The sequence below is a fragment of the Alligator mississippiensis genome, chromosome 1, assembly GCF_030867095.1.
Source record: "Alligator mississippiensis isolate rAllMis1 chromosome 1, rAllMis1, whole genome shotgun sequence".
In the NCBI taxonomy this organism is placed as follows: Eukaryota; Metazoa; Chordata; order Crocodylia; family Alligatoridae; genus Alligator; species Alligator mississippiensis.
In genome coordinates, this window is record NC_081824.1 from 304,777,705 (window position 1) to 304,797,490 (window position 19,786).

At 44.2% G+C, this 19,786-nt stretch overlaps 1 long non-coding RNA gene across 1 annotated transcript in view; it reads left to right on the forward strand.

Annotated features, from left to right (window-relative positions):
- LOC109283113 (uncharacterized) overlaps positions 1-19,786 on the forward strand; it is a 93,709-nt gene that overhangs the window by 9,015 nt on the left and 64,908 nt on the right. The window contains exons 2-3 of the long non-coding RNA XR_002090174.2: positions 1,323-1,451; positions 13,945-14,048. This is a non-coding gene — a long non-coding RNA (uncharacterized LOC109283113). The remainder of the gene's footprint in view (positions 1-1,322; positions 1,452-13,944; positions 14,049-19,786) is intronic.

Sequence of the window (19,786 nt, forward strand, 5' to 3'; positions counted from 1 at the left end):
TGTGTTTGGTTATAGCTATAAACTGCTGTCTGTGGCCAAATCAGGCAGACTTTGTCACTTCTGTCTGCACCTAAGTGTGAACAACAGAAAGAAGCAATAATTGCTGCTCTGGAAAATGCTTCTTACCTGTTCTAGGATTAGAATATCTGTATGTGTCCAGGGGACCAGAGTGTATTATGTATTAAGTCATGGGGGTGATTTTTGCCAATACAGTTATATCAATAAAAGCCAGAATGTGGATGTCATTATAACAATATACAGGTTTGAGGGATTAGTTTTTCCCCTCCTTGTACAAGAATCAGTTGGTCTAATAAAGGCTATCACATCTACCCAAAGAGCCTGTGGCCATTAGTACAAAACACTTTTATACCAGTATAACTACACCCAGGCTAAAAGGGATGTACCACTAATAGCACAGGACAGTTAAAGCTATTCAACTTTAAGTGTAGACAAGACCCTAAACTGGTTTACAAGTGACTAATATCAATATAGCTTAATCTGGTTTGTTTCTGGCCCAAGCTCCTGAACTGATTAAAGTGCATTCATGCAGCTGGGAATGGAGAGGATATCAAGAATGTAATCAAAACAAGTTTGAAACCAATTTAGTTAGATCCTTATTCAGGGACTCTAGGTATGAAGGGGCTGGCAGCTAGGAGGAACACTGACTTACAGGGGGAACAAAATACACTGCTCTCTGGGAGTCAGTGCTTCAGACAGGGCGGTCCAATTAAGCAGCTAGGGGCCGCATGCCCTGTGGGCTGCAGTAGCAAGGGCTGCATCAGCGTGGGCCATGGGGCACCAGGGCAACAAAGTGTATGCCCCCCTACTGCACTGTCCCTTGCTGCACCATGCACCCTGCCACTACACCACACTTTCCACCCTCCCCGCCCCCCCCACTACACCACGTGTCCCCCCCCACAACTATACTTCATTCATTCCCTGCTTCCCTCTCCTGCTGCAACATGTGCCCTGGTGTCCCCCTCCCATTGTACCATGCACCCTAGATTGCACTCTGCTGCCAGGGGTAAGCCAGATGGAGTAGCAGCCAGAGCAATGTGAGAAGCTGTGGTTGGAAGGGAGCCTAGCTGTAATTTAACCCCCCCACGGGCCACATGCAGTCTGCAGGCTGCCAGTTGGATGGCCCTGACCTGGAGCACAACAGCTTCCTGTAGCAAGGTCTCTACATCAGTACAAGTGGGGGGGTTGTTTGTTTCTTTGATTTTGGTTTTCTTTAATTTTCTGTTCTCTCCTCTCTTTCCTGAGTAAACAATAGGTTGTGTACAGGCCACTGTCACTTGTAACTGGTCTGCTGTTTTTTGGAGATTGCAGCTCCTGCCTGATCCATAGACTTGAGGGATCTTTCCCGCAAAGAGGAAGAGTGATCAGCTCTAGTAATTAGCCCACCAACCAGAGGATCATACCACAGATAGGCACCCCAGGCTGATGTAAAGGTAAGCACTAAGTTCATATGAAATTAGCTAAAAGACTCTGCTTAATGAAATGCTGATTTCTCCAGAGCAAGTTCACACATTTGAAGAGACATCCTGTACCAGGCTACCAGCAAAATGGCTGAGAGAGCTAGAGCTGTGCAATTTGTCCTTTTCATGCTGAAGAAACAGAAACCTGCTGCCCATATAAGCTTCACTGGCTTGGAGTGTGTGTGTGAATATTAATCCGTATCCTGTGACAGTCTTGATATTAGTCCAATGGGCAACATAGGAACAAAATCCTTGAACCAATCTTTGAAGTCTGGGATGAGGAAGTTTTGAATTTAACCACCATCTCTTACTATGGAAGGTCATTTTTTTAAACTAGGAGACTCTTCATTACATGTAGGGGAGAATTGGATAATAAGCTTCCAATATTGGGCTGGCCACAGCATCCTTAGTTTAGGGAACCCAAGTGTAGAGAAGTGCTGATGGGTGCTACCGGCTTGCCAGAACTCGCTTGTTCCTCCTTTCCCCAGTTTCCAAGATATAACAAAAAAGAAAATGTTTCTCTCAGCAGGCATGCAAAATCCCATGCTTTAAATATAAATTATACTGACATACAAACATTATACTCTAGGAATCATTTCACTCTCCAGGGAAATGCAGCCCATCTCTAGGGGAAGACATGGCAGTAACTTAACAACACACTGAAAATTTTAAAACAGCATGAAGATCACAAGCATTCCTTCCTTCACAAGGGTTAAAGTTACCCCTAGACATTTATACTAATGTCATCCAGGAGCATCACTCAGCACTTAAAACTGGTCTTAATACTTGCCAATCAAAACATTACAAAGTTCTAGCTGCAGAGCTATGTTTGTGAAAAGATCACACCCTGTAGCCAATTTAGCTGTGCTGGTAAAACCTGTGATGTGGCTGCATACCCATCAGCAGAAGAAACTTCTGCTGTCAAAGCTGAGGCTGTTCGGAGAGCTGATATAGTGCTGATGGCAGAAGAACTCAGAGAGCAAGCAAAGCAACATTTGGACCAGGAGACTTAACTGCTGCTGGTGAGCCAGCCACCTCCACAGTCTACACAAGGGCTGTCCAGTTTCTAAGCAGGCAGAAGCTGCGTACCTCATGGGCCACAACAGCAGGGGTTGCATGCCCTGCAAGCCGTACCAGCAGGAGCCATGGATCCCCTGTGCACATGGGTGCATTTCTCCTTGCTGCACTGCATACATCCTTCCTGCTGCACCACATGCCTACCTAGCTGTCCCAGACCCATCTTCATTTCTCCAACTTCAGGCTTTCCCATGCTACACTGCACCACGTGGCTGCCCTGGGCCATGGCCTCCCCCTGCACCTCAGGCTGTGCCACGCTGCTCTGCCTGGCCTGCCCCCTGGCGTAGGAGTGGGAGCCAGAAGCTGGAGGAGGGAGAGAGCTCAGAGGGAAGTGGCAGCTGGGTAGAAGCTCAGGGAAGCAAAATAACTCCTCATGGGCTGCATGTGGCCTGTGGGCCACCAGGTGGGCAGCCCTGGTCTAGACCAAGCCTAGATCCAAGAGTGTGAAAATCTGTTGTAGTCTCAACAGATTCTTCCATCAGATACATGTGTCACAGTAGGGTATAGTTTCCTTGCTTCTCTGTAACTAGACTGACACTTGTACCCAGGGTGGATTGCTTTAAATGCAAGTGGTTCAAAATTGTGATTTAAGTCAGTGAACAGGAAACCTTTAAATACTTGATTTAATCTTGTTTTATATTTATGCTTGTTATTTTTCTAACGAAAGGTTGACTTTTATTGGTAACCATTTTGATTTGTAATGTAGTCTTTACACTAATTTTGGTACTTGGTTTTGCTGATGAAGAGGAGGCATGATATCTATACACATTTATTTAGCAATAATATAGGTTAAAATTATTTAATGAGATTCTTAATTTTTATATGTTTTGTTAGGAAATGGAAAATGGTGTGTTTATTTGGGGGGGGTTTTCCTTAAATATATTTCTGAAGAGCTGCATTTGCATGGAAGTTGGAATAAATTCAAACACACAAAATAGCATTTTAAAATCTTTTTATTACTTGAATAACACTACCTTAAGTGCTGGGTACATGAGGAAAATAAATAAGTTTCTCACAACATGCTTTGTATTTAAAACTAATGTATTTATTAAACTGAGCAAGTATTTGCAGTTAGTGAATCGAACCTTGTCCAAGATTTCAGAGTGCCTAGATCTCATCCCTTCACAACTCATTTTTATTCATCTTTATGAAAGAAAAACAAACTTTTCAGCTTTTTCTTAACTCTCATTTGGTTTGTCAACTTTGAAGTAGCTTGCCATTTAATTGAATTAGTTATATAAACTGAAACAAAGGAAATCACTCTGTGACTCTAGAAGAGACTCCTGCTGTGTCAAATGCTAGTTTGTCATTTCAACAAAATCTTGTTCCAGGTGCTTAGCCAGTAGCATCCCCTGATTCAGTGATCTGACTTTCCTTAAAACCTGGGCGGCAGATGCAGGAGTTGAATTGTAATTTAATTTAAATTATGTTAATGGTTTATGGTGAGCTTAGTTCTTAATACAGTTTGTCCTAATTTCAAATTTAATTTTAAGTCAGTTTATTTTTTTAATGCATTTAAATTTAATTAAAAGATTTTTTTTAAATAGTTGTTTTTGCCCATGCCCCCAGTCCTGCAAGCTCGCATTCTCTACAGCTCCACTGACTGACTTAGGGTGGTAAAAGTTGTGAATGAGCATACCATTTGACCGCAAGAATCCTAAAAAGCAGATAGACTAGTGGGAAAACTTTTCAGTTTCCAGAAAAATGAATGCATTTTACATTTCAGCTGTTGCAAAGGGTGAGGTTGTCTGCAGGCTTCTGAAGGACAAGTTACTTCTCTTTGATGTATCTTTGTTATATCAATATTTTACCAGCCCAACTAGGTGCCCAACAAGTAAGAGGGTGCTATAAACCTTCTCTGTATTTAAGCAGATGCACAGCTGTCAGTGCTTTGTTCTATACAAATAAAATGTGTGGAGGGTATCAAAGCACCATCCATAGCATTACATGCCCTGAAGAGGAAATGACTGTATGGAAAAGAACGTATCTCCCTCCCCTCTGCTCATCAGCTGACAATCCAAGGCCAGTGCTGTGGGAATGGATGCTGCCTAGCTCCCCCAGAACAGTGTTTCTCAACCCATGGTATGCGTACCCCTGGGGGTACGCGAGACACAGGCAGAGGAGACACAGGTGCTGCATTTTTATCTTTGCCTGCTTGGGCTGGAAGTTCCAGCTGCCGTCCCTCCGCCCCCTGTTCATTGCGCCGGGGCTTACACTCCCTAGCATCAGTGTGCTGGGGGATAGGAAGGGAGGCCCTATGCAGGCTGCTTTGTCCTGGGCTGGGGTGGGAAAAGTGAGACTCAGCTCGCAGCGGCAAAACTGGAAGAGCCACGTTGGGACTTCCGGTTTCGCTTTTGCTGTGTCGATCGGCAGGGGGTACATAAGGTACCAAAGGTTGAGAACCACTGCCCCAGAACACGTAAGGCTACTCTTCTAGGAGTCTTCTGATCACTGCTGCTAGCATGACTCACCTCTCTGCTACCTTCCCCCTCTCCTCTTGCTGTGTCCGTACAAGCCTTATTTGGCCCACTGGCCTGTTTGAAAAAAAAAAAAAAGGCTGTATAAAATGCGAGAACTTGGCCCATGTTAGAACCAGTTGTGATAGCAGGTACTGGGTCAGCAAGGTGGAAGGGAATATTTCCTGATTGGTGGCTGCAGCAAGCAAGATAGACTGTTGCATATTTGAACACCGTGTGTGAATGCTGCCTGTGGTGCAGGGCTGCATTCCTGGGAACTACAGACAGCTAACTCCTGCCGCTGCCCCAGACAAGCCACTCCCCCAGATTTGTTTCTGTATAAAAATCAAAAAAGCATGGGATGGAGGTTATAATGCCAAATAACCATTGAGGAGCAGGGCATTTCCTAGGGAATTAATGACTGGCTGAGGTTAATGGCCCTCTGCTTTGCCTTGGGCCATCAACTCTCCCAGCTAAGTCATTAATCCCCAGGAAATGCCCTGTGACTCTGGTTATTGCTTGACTGGGGAGTATGAATCAACAGTGTTCTGTGCCTGATTAGTAAAAAGGCAAAATGTTAATAAATTCATTTTTAATAAGAAAATCTGTTGTGTTTGTTTTTGGAAGCCCCCTAGTTCTCCTGTCTAACACTGACCAAAGGTGGGGGAAAAAGACTCCTCATCAACAAAGCAATATCAGGAGCTGGTAGGAGAGAAAAAGATGCATCATTAGAGTTTCCTTGACCCCAATTCAATCTTGGGTCTCCTCTCACTCGGAGCTCTTCCATCCTGGACAGCCCTTTGTGCAGACCATTTTAATCTTATCCTGGGTAGCCTGAGGTGGAAGGGCAGTTTTATGCATTAATAACCAGTAAAGAAGTCAATGAGCAGCTAGCTCTGAGTCTTACATTCTGGGCAGGGAGTGTGAAGCAAGATTCCCCCTTATACCATCTGTCTCAGTTTCTGTCATATAGGCCTGGAAGGACTTAAAATACAAGCAGAAAACTCTCTGAGGGGAAGATAGGAGAATGGTGTGCAACTCCAAATGTGTGTCCTCGCTGCAGCTAAAAAAAATGATCACAGGGAGACTCAAGCCAAGGACTCGTTTGCAAAATAGCAAATATATCTGTTCAGAAGATGGAGGTTATGCCCATGTTTGTAAATGTGCGTCCATATATATTCATTGGGAAGCACAGTTATATTTTAACTCTTTACCTGTCACTGGTTGATTTATTACAGTTTTTAGTTGCTTATTGCAGCTGATCAGGACAATACATCCAGAGTGCCACTGTAAAATGTCAATCCTTTCTGCCTGAGATGAATTGAATTCAAAGCCTTAAATGTGCATTGTAACGCAGAGGCAAATATTCTCATTTTGGTATGCATAGATTTCTGCATATAACTCACTATGGCATTAAATTTCATCATGCTGTTATGAAAATGCCCCTATTTTGTAATAGCCACATATGCCGTGGCAGAGACGGGTCAAAATCAAAACCTTGAATACAAATCTCTTTTATTTATGAGCAGCAGATTCAACTTGATTAGCTAGATCTGAAGCCATCCCTCCAATTTTCAGATGTAAGTTGCATCCTATATCCAAAAAGGTATTGTTTTCTGTTCTAGTTCTGGTACCTTTATAAAGTGATTAGACTAAGAGATAAGAGTCAATTAAGGTAGCAGTTCATGTTGGTCTAGATCAGGGATGCTCACCCTTTTTCCCCAGTGGGCTGGATGGACAGTACCCCATTTGTCTGCAGGCCAGATTCCACCAGAGGTCCTAATCTGGCACTGGGTCTGGCGTGGTAGGCATTATCCAGCCATGTGGAGAGGGGTGTGGGACAGCTCAGCAGCTACATGGCCCCATGGGGGAAGGCATAGCTTGGACCCAGAGGTAGGGCATGGCCCAGCCCCAGTCCAGCTCTCAGGGGAAATACGGGGCATGGCTTAGCCCCATGTGGGGAAGGGCATAGCTTGGCCCCATGGGGAGAAAGGGCATAGCCCGGTCCCAGCCTGGCCCTGCAGGGGAAAAGGGGGCATGGCTTGGCCCATCACCACGGGAGTGGGAAAGGGGGCATGGCCCAGCACCGACCCAGATGCCAGGGAGCGGGAGTGGCCCAGCTGTGACCAGAGGTGCGGGGCTTAAAGTGTGGGAATTTGGCAGGGGAAGGGTGACTGTATTAATGGTCACCAGTCCTCTGCCGCTATAGGGAGTCTTGTGGGCCAGATGCAGTGCTTTCATGAACTGCAGGTTGGGCACCCCTGATTTAGAGGGTGAAGAATACGAGTAGTTAAGGTTAATCAGCAATTCACATGTGTAAAAGGACAAGGAGGAAGATATTGTGGACACAACGGCAAGCAACTGTTATGAGGTGTTCAGTTTTCTCAAAGTATTCATATAGCCCTCATATCACCCTGGTATCTGAGCTCCTCACAGTACTCACTAGATTTCATTATCTTTATACACATGTGAGCTTTGGAAATTCCCCCATTTTGTAGATGTGGGTCTGAGGCACCAAGCAGACTATATGAGTTGCCTCTAAGCATGCAGGAAGCTTTATGTCTGAACCTAGAGGTCCCTGAATGCTAGTCCAGTATCCCACCTACCAGGCCATCCTTCCTTTCAGAACAGCCTGCCAGCTTTGACAACCCATGAACAAGTTTTCTGCTACAAGTGCATGTCAGGACTGAAGTGATAGGGATCTCAGAACTGGAGAAGAGGGAAACAAATGCCAAAAACAAGTGGAAGAGGTGTATATATTGCAAGGAGATTTGTCTTTGGCAATTAGATCCTGTCCAAAACAACAATATTACCTGTGCGTTATCTATATGTGTGTGAGTAAGTGGCAATGGTATAAACCGATGGTGCTCAGCGTATCTGGCCCTGCATGCAAATGAGTGGTGTGGGGCTGGTCTGAAGGCTGGATTCCACATATGGGGTCATTCCATAGGCCAAATCCAGCACAGGATCAGTCCATGGTTGTGATATGGTGCTCCAGCCCAGCCCTGCATGCCATATCTGATCATGCGCAACCAATGCCACATGCTCAGATCTGGCTGTATGCCAGCCTGACCCTGTGTGCCCTGATCTGGCCATGCGTGCCAGAATTGGCCCTGCATGCCATCCTGGATGCACCTAGATCCAGCTGTAGAGCAATGCCACATACAATCTAATGTGCATGGCCATGTCACCCAGCCCACAGGACTCTCCGTGGGTCTGGAAATTTGGCAGCAGGGGAACAGCGATTAACACTGTCATGCTCCCTTGCCTCCAAACTTCCAGACCTGTGGGGAGACTCATGGGCCCACATGACACAGCTCTGTAAGCTAGGGGTTGAGTACCACTCATGTAAACTATCCAGCAGCTTGCCTGAAACCCTGCAAAGTCCTACCCATTTGCTGTCAGTGTGGTGCCCCTCCACAGGGGAGCTTAGTCTTGTTGTGATGGAAATCTATTTGTTATTCTTAAAGACAGGGCAAACTTTTGGATCCTGTTACACAGCATTTGGAGTTCTCCCTGTTTCTTTGTGGCACTAACCATAGTTGTGGGGAGGACTGACAACAGTCCCCCCAAAGCAGCTTCCCAAGGGCTCCCTGTGCATTTCAGGCAGTTCCAAAGGCTGACCCCACTCACTCATTGTAGCTGTGCAATGATTACTTTCCCTTCTAGTTGGCAATGCTTGGGAGGGTTGTTACATCAGCTGTTAAATGAGTAACAGCCCCTTGTTACCTCTCCTCCTCAGTTGCTCTGGTTTTCTTCCCTTTGCAGATATGCCAGGTCCCCCGCATTCCTGGATATTTAGAGAGGTAGAATACTATTTGCATGTTATCCATGACAGGCCTGATGCCTTGCCAAATCTATCTATGCCATGTAAAACTCTTAGAGCTAACTTCTGCTGGTGTGATGGAAAGCAGAATGTGGTCCCTTTTAGCAGTAGCAAGTAGGAAGGCTCCTCAGCCCTCTGCAGCCTGCAGAGTAAAAATTCTGAGTCTGTTCCTTAGCATGTGTCTTGTGCAAGACAGGGCCAATATCTGTGCTCCCAGGTAACCTAGAACGCAAGTAATGGAATTTGGATCCGTAATTGGCTCCCAGTAGGAGCTTGGCAGGCTCCTGTGTTGGCTGCCTGGAACAGTGGGATTGTCTGCGGAGACTGTGTGTTAGAAGGCTAATTCTCTCTTCTTTTCAAGCCTATCAGTTCCTCAGGAGATCAGTGTTAAAGGAGTTTCAACAATAAAAAAAGGTAGTTTTCCCATGCCAATTTTTTTTCTATGGAAATTTTCTTGAGCCAGACAACATGCCGGTATGGAGAGCATTTCCCTACGGTGTTTCCTTTGTGAATCAAAAATTAAATCTATGGCCTCTCAGCCAAAAAGGGAAGCTGGGATCTTTAAGGGTTGTATATTTTCTTTGATAATGTAGCTGTAAAAGTTAAAAATGTGTGTGCGCATATATTTTAAAACTAGCTCAAGCCAAAGAAAGGAGGCACAAATTAACAGCAGTTTATTGGGTTTCCTACCTTTCACCTGCCAGTCCCCAGTATAAACAGCAGGGTTTACTTTTCCTTGCATATCAAAACATAAAAGTATTTTCATTTCTTTGTTATAAATAAATTATTGTTTTGGATAACCCTGCACACATGCATTTTCACAAATTTAATAAAATAGCATTTTTCTCTGTGTCTCTTGATTCAAAAGCTATTTCCCCATGGAATCCTGAGCTCTAGACCCTAACAGATTGCTGCCTGTATTGGTATCAAAGGTTTATTGAACTGAATTTTGCTACAATAGTTACTTCTACAAACATACAATGTTCATAATCAGAGATACTTTTGCTTTCAATATGTATATGGTGATACATTATTTAAGTAATTAGTTGCTGTGCCAGGCTGCCCGTGATTTCTGGAGTTCATTACGGTGAACAGGAAAAGCCAAAATATGCCCGGCAAAGAAGTTACACTGGCAGTCAATTGAGAGTAAATTTGTTAATATTTCTGAATTGGCAAGATTAAGACCTGATGCCATCTAGGTATACAGCCTGTGAATCTTGATGCTGGATTTAGAGAGCTTGTGAATTGCCCTGACTTCTGCCAGGCACATAACTTCCCTAGTATGTAGATGTAGATGTATATTAGGTCTGTGTGACACTTCAGTTGCCAGTTCGATTTGGAGGAAATTCAGCCTGATTCAGGGGCTGAATCTCTGAATCCAAATCGAATCAGGAGACCCATTAAAAGCTCTGAATCGATTCAGAAAAGGATCGGAATTTTGGATCGGCTGGGGAGATGCTGCAGGCAGCTGGATGGCTGCAGGTTTTCCTGCAGCTCCTCCAGCTGTGCCGCCTCTCCTCAGCCAGGGGGAGCTGCGGGGGAAGCCTCCATGGCTGTCCTGCCCTGCCCGGTCCCAGCCTCCCGGCACTTAAAAAAAGCAAAAAAAAAAAAAAAAAAGCTATGCACTCACCAGATGCAGCAGTCACACGGAGCCCGGCAGCACTCATCCCCAGTGGCCCCAGCTCCCAGACAGCATGCAGCACCCTGCTGAGCCAAGCTGCACCTGCACCATGGGGCAGCTGCCACATGGGTGCCAGGCAGGGGGGGTGATCCCCGCTGCCCCACACTGCATAGTGGGGCTCTGCCATAAGTGCCCAGAGACCCTGATCACCGCTGCTGCAGCAAGTAAGTGTGGGGCTTTTTTTCTTTTCTTTTTTTTTTAAGTGCCAGGAGGCTGGGGCCAGGCAGGGCAGCCATGGGGGCTTCTCCTGTGGCTCCCCTGACCCGGGGACAGGTAGGCATAGCTGGAGGAGCTGTGGGAGAACCTGCAGCCGCCTGGCTATGCCTGCCTCTCCCAGACTGATCTGGATCACCAAATCTCTTCGAATCAGCACCGAATCTTTGGAAGCCAATTTGGCCAAATTGAATGGGGACAGTGATTCGAATCACCAGATCAAATCACTGTCCTCTGAATTGGCCGAATCCATATCCGAATCGAATGCTTCCCTATTCACACAGGACTAACATATATGTACATGTACATGTATCTGCAGATAAACCCCTGAACCCCACAGGTTTTTTTTTCAATGAATAACTTTTCATGCTTAAAAAGAAACAATCAAAGCCGAAGAGATGGATTTTGGTTTCTGTTTAGTTGATGGAAGTCATGGATTTCTTTCATGTATATACAGAAGCTGAAAGAATTGTATCCTCCACAGCCCTCTCCAGTACACTGCTCAGGCTATAGACAAAAGCCTATGTTGCTTAGCAACCACAGTGAAGCCAATCAACACAGCTTTGAATATTAATATTTTACTCCCCTCTCCCCCCCGCCAACAAAACCACACAACAAAAAAAACCCAACAACTTATCCTGAAATTTGCGGGGCGTTCATTCCTCTCACCTTTTGGTAAAAAATTAAGTAATGGCTTTCACTGTTTCATATTAATGTTTCAGGCCAAGATCCATGATTTAATCTTGTTGCATGGAGTCTAAGTCTGGCACGACGCCTTTGGCTTCCTTAAAGTTCTGCAAAGGCTTAGTGTGGCCCCTTTTCCAAATACACTAAAACATCTTTCTTTAAAGCAGCTTTCTGGTTTCAGAGATGCATTTATATACTTACTCCACCTACTGCTTTCCATGCTCTGTGTTTTTCTCTTTGATACGGCTCAGCTCCATATCACTTATCTACCCCAGTTTGTGCACTGAGTTCTCAGTCTTCATGCCCAGATTTATAGACCCTCTGCTTGCTGGACTTGTCACTTCAGCTGTTGTGTCTTCCAATGAGAAGATCCCAGCAGGGTATTCAAAGGCATGTTGCTTGAAGGACACTGAGGGGGCACAGGCAGAAGAGATGACATTGAACAAATCAGACTGAGAACCCTGAGAATTTAGTAAAAGCAGATAAAGTGCTCAACAATTAAATGAGAACTATGTATCAACAAGTGAAACTCAAGAGCTGGGTACAGGGCCCACACATGGCCTGTGCATCACACAAGTCCAACTTTCACCCTACTTTCAGGACTTAACCAGAGCCTACAGGAGGCATGGGCCTTGCACTTCTGTTCAGGCATGAACGTAACCTCTTGAGAGGAGGAAAACCATTTAGCATGAGGGAAGATATACACTAGGAAGTGTATACTGTCATACTAGCTATGATAGTGGGGGAGGCCAAAAGAGAGGGAAAACTTTTCCATCTCAGCCCTTCCCATTCAAGGAACAGGGTAGGGTCCTTTTTAGTGTGTAAGAGTGCATCATGAGATATGCACACCTGTCACAGTAATACAACCCCATGTTTGCAAGGGGACTTGATGTGAAAGACTGTGCCTGGGAGAAGAAAGCAATGGGAGCTTCTGCCTGCTCAGCGCTTCTGAAAATAAGGCTGCTATTATAGAGGATAAATACGGGCTTAGGTTCTTATGTTCCCACATCCTTGTTAGAAATCTTGGCCATAACTTGAGGTGCAGCAAGGCACCAGGTTCTACATGGAGAGCTCTAGGGAGTGGGAGACTGCCTGGAAATGTCACCCAGGAAGTGAGAGAATACCTACACTTTGGCAAAGGAGTTCTTTACCATGTAATTTTCCTTGAAAACAAACTTAAAAAAAACCTAGTTTACTGTCAGGGACCAACATGCCTAGAAAACTGATTAAAAACATTATACAGAGTGAGAGGCAGGGGTCTTCATAGGGGAGCAGCAGCTTTTTAACATCAGGCAGCCAAGTTCCAGCAGAGTCCTAATGTCTGTTATATGTTGGGGTTTTTTTGTTAAGTAATTCTTCTCCCAAAATTATAGGAGGAGTTAATAGTTAATAGGAGAGTTAGACAACCAGGTTCTCAGATGTTACCATTTTGTATACCCCACCATCATAAAAAAGTGTATCCTATGAACACCTCATGTTCCCCTCCCTCTTGGTCATGCAGTCACATGGTGTTTCTCAAGAACTTTGCTTCCACTGGAAAATAACATTAAGAACATATTTTCTCTGTCTGCAAAGCTTTATGTGTTTTGTCCTTTGAAAGAAGGTTAATTGCCCTCAGCCAGATCCTCAGCTGGTGTTAATCAATATAGCCTCATTGACTTCATTAGCTCTGCCAATTATCACAGTTTAGGCTCTGACCTAATCTGTGTGCCTAAAATCATTTGTTCATAGGAACGTGATCCAAAATCCATTGCAATCAATGGGATTCTTTCCATTGATTTCTGAGGACTTTGCATCAGGAGATTGGACCTCCTTTGGCCTTCCCTCATTTTGTTCTTGTGCCACCTGCATTGAATTTAGCAGTTACTTCTTCTCTCCATTGGTTTCACAGGGAGGAGGATCAGTCCTACCAAGCATCCTTCATGTTAAGCAAAGACTACATGCACAAATTAGTGTAAAGACTACTTCATTACAAATCAAAATGTTTTAATGGTTACCAACCAATAAAGGTCAGCCTTTAGTTAGAAAAATAACAAGCACAAATATAAAACAAGATTAAATCAAGTATTTAAAAGTTTCCTGTTCACTGATTTAAATTGCAATTTTGAACCACTTGGATTTAAAGCAATCTACCCTGGGTACAAGTGTCAGTCTAGTTAGAGAGGAGCAAGGAAACTGTGCTCTACTGTGACACATGTATCTGATGGAAGAATCTGTTGAGACTACAACAGATTTTCACATTCTTGGATTTAGGCTTGGTCTAGACCAAGACTGCCTACCTGGTGGCCCACAGGCCGCATGCAGCCCATAAGGAGGTAGTTTGCTGCCACGAGGTTCAGGCTAGCCTTCGTTGCCCTCTGAGCTCATGTGCAAACATCCACAGGCAGAGTTGGGGTGCATATTGGAGGTGTGTGTGCGCACAAAAGCTGCTGCACGCTTGAATGGAGGACACATAGATGGTATAGTGAACTATGGCAAGGATACGTCACCTTTCTCCTCATCTGTGATTGTGCCTGTTCTTCGCAGCATATTTTCATCTTTGCAGTGTCACTCAGACCTACCAATAAATATTCTCTTCCTGATGATGCAGCTCTCATTCTGAATAGAATCCAAGACTGCTCTTGTAAAAGGTAAGCAGAATTATTTTTGTCTTTCTCTCTTTAAATGCTATACTATGAAAGCTGGTACTTTGTGATTCTTTCCCTGTCTCCTTTTTTGCCAAGGGTCGGGTCGTTGCAGCAGCCTGCTCCAGTCCTTTAATTACAGGTTCTCCTGTCACATACCCAAGTATCCATCAGTTCCCTTGCACGTATTCTGAAGACTGCATTTGGGCTGAATGAGCTGCTTTTCTTTTTGAATTCCCTGATTTGGACTTAGAGCCGGTGAAAGGTAGATTACTAGCCCTGGAAACAGGAGTTTTCCAGGTTTTTCTTTATCTACAGAACAGGCACAGCCTATCCAATCAAGTTTCCCAGTCAATATGCCTCAGTCCTGTTTTCGAAGGGAGGATGAGCTCAACCAGCCCTTTGGTCTGCTGTCTGACATCACATGTTTTGTGATGTGGACCCTCATCTGCTTGGAACTGAATTCTGACAATCAACTGATTTCATAGGGACCATCAGCTAGTAACAATTTCTGGTCATTGACTACTTAGGTTAGATTTGGACCAGCAACATAGTGGAAGGTCCCATATGCCAATACACATTCCCTTGGCTACCCTCCATTTGTTATTACCCATTCACCCACTCTAGCTTCCATAGAGGTTTCAAGACTCTGTTGGGGCTGAGTTCTCCTCGCCTACAGAGAAGTAGGGCTTGGATGAGTTTCCACCCAACAGACTCCAGGAGGGACACACCTTCCCTGCTATGGCCAAGTGTCTCCTCTTCAGTACACCCAGATCTTATTGATTTAAAGAATCCCATGTTTTCAGCTCTACATGTCTTGATTTCTTTGGTTTCTGATATCATTTCTAAATTATGTGTATTTCATCCCAAGGGAAATAATCTAGAACTAAATAATAGTTCACCAAGTTCAATTAAGCAGTAAAATGTATATACAGGCTAGGAGAGATGAATCACAGAATGTGGCAAGAGCTGGAAACCATTTCTCTAGTTTCAGAAAGGCTACAGAGAGTCAGTGACAGCAGATTACCATATTTTATCACATACCATATGCCCCCAAAAAACACACAACTTATTTTTGGAAGGCAGACTGTAGAAAATAGTTTCTTCCAGAGTCATGGCCTAGAACTAGCTTGCTCATGGAGAGGTTGTGTTGCAAAATAGCTGCCAGGTTCTTGCTCAGCCAGCAAGCTGAGAGAGGCTATGAAAGGGTTAACAATGGACTCCACCCCTCCTGCTTGCTGGCTGAGAGAAGTTGACAGCCATTTTGTAACACGGTGTCTTCATGGTTCTATTTAGGAGGAAAACAGTCAGCTTCCCTGCTTTAGACTTGCACCCCAATTTTGAAGGACTCACTTCTAGGGGAAAGGGTGTGGTGGTATGCAAATATATGCAATATATGAAGGTAGAATTGAAGAAGCAGGTAACACATTTATTGCAAAAGGATAGTTATGAGAGGTGTGCCTGCCAATTTGCAGCATACTTAAGAATGGACGTTGCTGAACTTGGGCTTTTTGATGGGATAATGCGGGGCAGACTCTTTTTGTAGAAACTGTTATACACTTGTTGGTGCTGCATTCATCTTGCATAAAACTGCTTAGTTGCAGAAACTAACCCAAACAAACTATTCGTCAGCATAGGAGTAGACAGAGATTAGGCCATCCATTATACCAGCAAATATCAAGAGAAATTCCTTCTACTTCAGGGGAGTTGCTTCAGATTTATGCCATTGTGTCTGATAAAATATAAGCCTAGATCATATGTCTGTAAAGCAGTTAGGAGAGGACTTGTGCATTGTGGGTGGCTGGGTCGGGTGTTTCCCAGCTCCAGGAGGTTTAACTTTGTTCCTGGCTGACTGCACATAGTGCTTATTGTAGTGACCATGGGGTTCAGTGAAGACGGGCACGAATGAGACAAACTAAACAATAAACACTTATTGTGAAGCAGTAGAAAAGCCTCTGCAGTCCTTCAATCTCTCTATATTGTTTTCTTGTATACAACATGCAACTTTTCTGCTGGGGATGGAAACGCACTGCTTTGATTCCTGCTCCGCAGTGGAGCAGCTGTAGTATTACTACTCTGGCAGCTGAAGGAGTCAATGAATTTAATGGTTCATTGTTCTTCAACCCACAGGTGTTAACAATCACCTCTCCTTTTTAATGGTCTCAGTATGCCAGTAATCAAACTATCCATTCTTAGGGAAATTTTGTAGTTTGCTAGCTGCTCCTAGTTTTTTTCCTTCTGTTTCACAGCCCTGGGGACTGTAGCTTTTTTCAAAATCATAGATCACCCCTGGAGACCAGTCCTCAGCAGCAGCTATGGTTTCAGGTATAGTTAGGCAGGAAAGGGAGGGCAAGTCATCTTAAAATTAGGCTCTGTCCCTGCTGTATGCAGCCATAACTCTGGAAAAATCTTTTTTCCTTCATTCTGCTTTTCAAAACCAAAGTCTGTTATATTCCAGAGTGTATGGTATGCAAGCAAATATAGTAACTAACAGCTACTCCCTAACTGAGGAACTATCTCCCAGTTCCCAACTCTTCCAAATCAGGAGTATCTCTAAATTATAACTTTTATCACTACACTTCACCAAGCTTATAGAAACAACACAGTGAGTATAACTAGAAAGCTTTTACTTACTGTCAGCCAGCTGATTAGACTGGCTGGCAGAAGGGAAGGGAAGGGCACAGGGGTCATGTGTCAGAAGTGTGATAGAACAGTTGCATCTTTTATAACTTTGTTGTGCATTGAATAACTATAGAAACCAATTAGCTTCTAATAAGGAAACCAATTATCAGTCACTGCACAGATAACCATGCAGATACACCCTGTTTTACTATATGGGTATGTGTACCAATTAGTTGTCCTCTTATTGTTGAACCTCCCTGCCTTCCGGGAAGATGTGTCACTTGACTTATCATCTTCCAGGTACAATCTGCAAGGGCTTTGAAACTCCTTGCTCATTATATTTCTGGCAGCCCACCCAAGCCTGGTACTATCTTCCAGGAAGAGAGATAGGAAGGGGGAAACTGAGACCTTGTTAAACAAAGAAGAGAAAGGGACAGTATAATGAGGCAGGGAGGCCTGCTAGGAGCTGAGGCCTTGTTAAGCCAAGGTTTTGTTGAAGCTGTAGACAGTGTGTTAGGACCATAGAGGCTAGTCTGACCAACACTGTGTACTCCTTAGCCAGGATACTCTGTTGTGTTACCAGCCAGTACTATCAGGACCATTGGTTCAGGGAAGCTTGTAGTAGTTAGTGTCCAGTCTTGATATACATGATGAAACGTCCTACCCTGGTTGTTGAATCAAAAGTGCCCCTTAAAACTCAGTAAGTATTTTCTGTGGTTTAGAGCTCAAAAAAACTAGGGCGAGAGATTTGCCTTCGTGCAGAACTGAAATTAAGGCCAATCACGTCATGCATTTTGAGAGAGAAGGACAAGACAGGACAATCCCTCCATTCAGAATGCATCGATTTATTAAAAAATGCATATAGTGGGAAAAGCTTTTAATTTGAATGATATTGGTGCCCAGAAGCATGGCAATTACAGAAGGTCTGCCAGCATTTCTATTATATATTCTGTTTTTATGCATTTACTATCTCAGCTGTTCAAATCACATCAGGCTGATGTCTGGCAAACACTTTTTTCCTCTCTGGATACAAATCAGAGCCCCCTCTGCTCTTCTGATGCTTGTGCTTTTGCCCTAAGCACAGGGCTTATTGGTATGAGTAGAGGAAAGGCTAGTGCTTCAAGGTTGCATGGCCTTTTGTGGCAGTGATGCACTTCTATGCTCCCATTACTAGACACAGAAAGGAAAAAAAACCCTTCTAGCTAGGGGTGGCTGGTGCAATATTTTGCCTAGTTCTATATGAGCTTTCTCCCTCCCAAGGTCTTCATTTCTCCTTCCTCTCCCAGCCCTGTACAAGGAAGACGATTAAGCTGTTTACTGTACATGCTGGCCCAAATGGCCACATCTTTTCTTTCCCAGATCCTGATTGGGTCACAGTGGGAGATGATGAGATGTGCATCATAGATTCTTTCTGTCTCTGGGTCCTGTGCTGGGGGCAGTAGGAGCCTGCTGACCTACTGCTATGCTGGTGCCATCCCTGGCCATGGGGCCTAGCTCCTATATTTTCTTCCTTTAGCCCTTAATGTATCTGTTTCTTAAGGCCTCTTGACCACGGTGCTTTGTTTACATGTTAAATCTCCTATTCCTTATTTAAATTGTTTTTCCTTTTTGAATTGTAACTTAACCTGGGACAGGTATTTCCTCTAATTGGGTGTTTATACAGAGCATGAGAGTGGGGACTCAATCCTGATTGTAGCCTTTCAGTTCTACTACAGTACTAATGATGATGAAAATAATGATGATGGAATATTTAAGCTGAGCTGGTGGCTGTCTTCAGACCTTGTGAAGTTCAGGGTACTCTAGAGGCCAGAGGGGCAGTGATGCATTCTATGACCCTGTTGAAGATTTCAGAACAAATTATTTTAGACCAGCAGATAGAGTGTGGGATTGGACATGTCCATTGATCTACAAGCAAAGGTAAGAGCTGGTCAGGTGGAAGAAGAGTTAAGAGTTCAAGGAGCCTGCTGGAGACTTGGGAGGGGGAATCCAGGTCAGATGGATTTGGTTACCTGTATGCAAGGAGGGGCCAAGAGAGAAACTAGTGAATCTTAAACAGGTTCAGAAAAACATAAGGTCAAGTTCTGTGCTAATTTACACTGCTCTGTGCAAACCCCTGGGAGATGTGCAAGGTAAAAGTCAATGTAGAATTTGACCCTTACATTTTGAGTTGTTTGTTACAGCCAAACCTCCAGATCTGTTTTGGGTTCTGCAGTTTGCCATTCAGTCTAGTGTTTGCACTTTCCATTTTAAACAGTCTTCATAAATATTGTGCAAATACAGGTGATTTGTACCCAGAGTGCAGAATCTGAGAGAAGGGGGACTGGAGTTGCACAGAACAGCTGAATCAGGCTTGGAAAGGTACAGAGGAGCTTAGGAGAGATTGGAATAGCACAAGGGAGCTGACAGGATTGGAGCAGCCTGAGGGAGCTCAAAGAAGATCAGAACGATGATAAATGCAGTATAGATTTTGTAGCTGGAAGGAATGCCACCAGAGAAGGAAGTGGGTGAAAAAACAAATTGATGGTACTCTCCTCTCATAGCTCTCTCCTCATGCAGCAGCCCTAGCATGTCCTGCGGGACACATCAGCTGCTTAAGCTCAGCTGGTCTCTCTAGCCAGGGACTACTCAGTGTATGATTTCAGGAAGGAAGGACAGAATGTGTCATGCCAACAGAGGCAGTGAAGAGTACCTCACAAACTTTTAGGATGACATTATTTTTAAAATGAAACCTCTGCTGGTCAGAAGCTACAGGATGGATTCTTATGTGTTAGCTATTAAATGACCCAAAGCTGCAGTAGCTTTAGCTAACGTAGAGTTTGTAATTGTAACAAGACTGAGTTTTTTGTTTTATACTGATCTCTGTAATAATTATTTAAAATGTTGCTGTCTGCTGTTAATTGCTGTGCTGGGCCATCTGCCTTGTTATTTCCTGCCAGTGTACAATGTTTGACATTACTCTTAGCTGGAAACCGGAAGTAAACCTTGCCAGATATAAAACCCAGTGATAGAGATTAGTGCAAGAGAGCCAGGCTCCGAGAGAAAATTGGACCAAATACTGTCCTGCTTGTATGTGGTTTCCTTCCTCCAGGGGATCCCAATACATGTTATACACAATTGACAGG